General features: G+C 45.5%; 1 non-coding gene across 1 annotated transcript; it reads right to left on the reverse strand.

Annotated features, from left to right (window-relative positions):
• Positions 1-3851: 3851 nt before the first annotated feature.
• Positions 3852-3970, reverse strand: LOC112067077 (5S ribosomal RNA). The gene has a single exon (XR_002893063.1). It is a non-coding gene; the product is annotated as a 5S ribosomal RNA (ribosomal RNA).
• Positions 3971-4619: the final 649 nt, after the last annotated feature.

Genomic DNA, 4619 nt, shown 5'->3' on the forward strand with positions numbered 1-4619 from the left:
CATGACTCTTTTTGAAGTATGGTTTTCTCAGGGTATATGCCCAGTAGTGGAATTGCTGGGTCATATGGTTGTTCTATTTGTAGTTTTTTAAAAACCTCCATACTGTTCTCCATAGTGGCTGTACCAATTCACATTCCCACCAGCAGTGCAAGAGTGTTCCCTTTTCTCCAGACCCTCTCCAGCATTTATTGTTTCTAGATTTTTTGATGATGACCATTCTGACTAGTGGGAGATGATATCTCATTGTAGTTTTTTGTTTGTTTGTTTGTTTGTTTTGTTTTGCAGTACATGGGCCTCTCACTGCTGTGGCCTCTCCCCCTGTGGAGCACAGGCTCCAGATGCACAGGCTCAGCGGCCATGGCTCATAGGCCCAGCAGCCCCATGGCACATGGGATATTCCCGGACCGGGGCACGAACCCCTGTCCCCTGCAATGGCAGGCGGACTCTCAACCACTGCGCCACCAGGGAAGCCCCTCATTGTAGTTTTGATTTGTATTTCTCTAATGATGTTGAGCATTCTTTCATGTGTTTGTTGGCAATCTGTATATCTTCTTTGGAGAAATGTCTATTTAGGTCTTCTACCCATTTTTGGATTGGGTTGTTTGTTTTTTTGTCATTGAGCTGCATGAGCTGCTTGTAAATTTGGGAGATTAATCCTTTGTCAGTTGCTTCATTTGCAATTATTTTCTCCCATTCTGAGGGTTGTCTTTTGGTCTTGTTTATGGTTTCCTTTGCTGTGCAAAAGCTTTTAAGTTTCATTAGATCCCATTTGTTTGTTTTTATTTCTATTTCTCTAGGAGGTGGTTCAAAAAGGATCTTGCTGTGATTTATGTCTTAGAGGGTTCTGCCTGTTTTCCTCTAAGAGTTTGACAGTTTCAGGCCTTATATTTAGGTATTTAATCCATTTAGAGCTTATTTTTGTGTATGGTGTTAGGGAGTGTTCTAATCTCATACTTTCACATGTACCTGTCCAGTTCTCCCAGCACCACTTATTGAAGAGGCGGTCCTTTCTCCACTGTACATTCCTGCCTCCTTTATCAAAGATAAGGTGACCATATGTGCGTAGGTTTATCTCTGGGCTTTCTATCCTGTTCCATTGCTCTATATTTCTGTTTTTGTGCCAGTATCATACTGTCTTGATTACTGTAGCTTTGTAGTATAGTCTGAAGTCAGGGAGCCTGATTCCTCCAGCTCTGTTTTTCATTCTAAAGATTGCTTTGGCTATTCGGGGTCTTTAGTGTTTCCATACAAATTGTGAAATTTTTTGTTCTAGTTCTGTGAAAAATGCTAGTGTTACTTTGATAGGGATTGCATTGAATCTTTAGATTGCTTTGTGTAGCAGAGTCATTTTCACTATGTTGATGCTTCCAGTACAAGAACATGGTATATCTCTCCATCTATTTGTATCAACTTTAATTTCTTTCATCAGTGTCTTATAATTTTCTGAATACAGGTTTTTGTCTCCTTAGGTAGCTTTACTCCTAGATATTTTATTCTTTTTGCTGCAGTGGTAAATGGGAATGTTTTCTTAATTTCACTTTCAGATTTTTCATCATTAGTGTATAGGAATGCCAGAGATTTCTGTGCATTAATTTCTTATCCTGCTACTTTTCCAAATTCATTGATTAGCTCTAGTAGTTTTCTGGTAGCATCTTTAGGCTTCTCTATATATAGTATCATGTCATCTGCAAACAGTGACAGCTTTACTTCTTCTTTTCTGATTTGGATTCCGTTTATTTCCTTGTCTTCTCTGATGGCTGTAGCTAAAACTTCCAAAATTATGTTGAATAAGAGTGGTGAGAGTGGGCAACCTTGTTTTGTTCCTGATATTAGTGGAAATGGTTTCAGTTTCTCACCATTGAGGGCGATGTTGGCTGTGGGTTTGTCATATATGGCCTTTATTATGTTGAGGAAAGTTCCCTCTATGCCTTATTTCTGCAGGGTTTTTATCATAAATGGGTGTTGAATTTTGTAAAAAACTTTCTCTGCATCTATTGAGATGATCATATGGTTTTTCTCCTTCAATTTGTTAATATGGTGTATCACTTTGATTGATTTGCGTATATTGAAGAATCCTTGCATTCCTGGAATAAACCCCACTTGCTCATGGTATATGATCCTTTTAATGTGCTGTTGGATTCTGTTTGCTAGTATTTTGTTGAGGATTTTTGCATCTATGTTCATCAGTGTTATTGGCCTGTAGTTTTCTTTCCTTGTGACATTTTTGTCTGGTTTTGGTATCAGGGTGATGGTTGCCTCGTAGGAAGAGTTTGGGAGTGTTCCACCCTGTGCTATATATTGGAAGAGTTTGAGAAGGATAGATGTTTAAACATAAAGGATTTGAGGACGTTAGCTCAGCTACACCATGCTTTTAGTTTCAGCCAGGAACCAAAGAGAATGTGTGGTCTGCTGCTGGTTGACTAGGGTGCTCTGCTTCTGGTAGGTGAGCTGGCTGCTAGCTGGACACCTGGGTGTCTTCCAGCAGGCTAACATGGGCTTGTTTTCATGGAAAGCAGTGTTCTGAAAGAAAAGCAGAACATTCAAGACATTTTGAGCCTAGGATCGAAACTGGCAGCGTCATACCTACCGCATTCTTATGGCCAGAGCACATCAAGTCAGCCTCAATCCAAAGTTTAGGGGAACAGATTTCTGCTTCTCCATTTTTTTACAGGAGCAGCTGTAAAATCACATTGCAAAGGGCATGGATAAAGTGAGACAATACAGAATCATTGTTTTCACAATCAGTGTCATTATACCTAAGCAGACAAGTTTTATATAATGGTTCCAAGTGAAGTAACTTTTTGAAAAGCCACACAGCTACTAAACGGCTGGATGCAAAGAGTATTACGTCCACTAAAGTCCACAATAACCAAGGCACTAGACCATTCTACTCCTGCAACTTTCTCCGGCATCCCGGGATGCTAGGAGAACACTTGGGAAATACAAGTACGAGTCCTCTGTGATTCTTCCCATTTGGTGCTCTTCACCATAAAAATAACTGCCTCAAGAGAATCCACAGGACCTTTGAAACGATTTGAATAATTTGGAGAAAGCTCTGAATTTAAGAAATCAAGGCCTAATTTATTTGTCATTTCTAATCATAGAAAATTTTTGAAAATATCCATGATGCACTCCAAATATTTGCAGTCTTTTCATCACATTCTGATACTGGTAGGTTATACATAATTATCAAAGTAGACTAACACTAATAACTGGGCCGACAATGTCTATTACTCTGATACAAAGACATGTGCAGGAAAGACATTCCATCTACTAAGTTTACCGAATCAGATAGCAAATCTTGAAATATTCCTTTCATTTCTGCAAAGTTATTTTCTAGACGAAAAATAAAGGAAAGAAGCCGGTGACGCTCTGTGGCGGAGTTCGGGCCTCGAATGCCCCCAGGAAGGGTAGAGTCTAAGAGCGGGTGGGAATGCGAGGTCCAAAGGCTGCGATGCATGCTGATAGCCACGCCGGCCACTGCTGGGGACAGGGATCTCCATCAATCACCATAGGGTGGGAGGGGTAGGAGGTGCTCGAAGTTGCGCGAACTACCGCTGGGCGGTGGGGAGTGCAGGGGGACGAAGCAACACAAGCAGAGTGGGAGAGAGAGGAAGCACTTGGGAGAAAAATGCATGGGGTTTGGGCAGCAGGGAGCACCGGCGGGGATGCGGCTGCTTTCAAGGGCCCCTGACAGGCTGGGGGGCGAGGCGTGCGAAGGAGGGCCCCCTCCGCCGCGCGCTGCGGTGAGAGGAGACGAAGGATGTGGGCCCTGCAGCGGCGCCTGGCGCGGGGCAGGCGGCGGCCACGGACGCGGGCGACGAAAGGAGAAGGCGGGGCGGGAGGCAAAAAGCCTACAGCACCCGGTATTCCCAGGCGGTCTCCCATCCAAGTACTAACCAGGCCCGACCCTGCTTAGCTTCCGAGATCAGACGGGATCGGGCGCGTTCAGGGTGGTATGGCCGTAGACGGGGGCGGAGGCGGCGGGCGCCCTCTTGAGGCCCAGCTTCGCCGGCGCTGGCGCCTTACCGCCAGCCCGGCGCCCAGCCCGGCCCGCCAGGGCCCCGCCGCCCGCCCAGGCAGGGGCACGGAGGCCTCGGGTACCGCGGGGTGGCGGACGGCTTGGCCACCTCCCAGCCCAGGGCGGGCGGGACCCAGCCAACCCTTCGCCGCTTGGCGCCCCGCCCCAGATCCCGCACGTCGCTCACAGGGACGTGGCCCCCCGGAACACGTTCGGGGACGTGACAGGAATCATCGTAGCCAACTCAAGCCCAGACATTGTCCTCCAGGATACATACTAGGTAGCAGCACACTTCCATGACCTGATGTCCATGGGAGCAGTCTCCACTATTGTAGGAGGCTTCCTACACTGATTCCCACCATTCTCAGGTTAGACAGTTAACTCAGCATGAGCAAAAATTCACTTCACAAGTATATCTGTAGCAGTAAACATGACTTCCTGCAGCACTTTCTTGGCCTCTCAGGGATGTCACTTCGTTAGTCTGTGCACCCCGAGGCACACACCACATGAAATAGTTTGTCTTTAGGCTCATTCATCTCAGTAGCAGCAGTAATGCTACTAATCTTCATACTTTGAAAAGCATTTGCATCTAAACAAG

The sequence above is a fragment of the Physeter macrocephalus genome, chromosome 20, assembly GCF_002837175.3.
Source record: "Physeter macrocephalus isolate SW-GA chromosome 20, ASM283717v5, whole genome shotgun sequence".
In the NCBI taxonomy this organism is placed as follows: Eukaryota; Metazoa; Chordata; class Mammalia; order Artiodactyla; family Physeteridae; genus Physeter; species Physeter macrocephalus.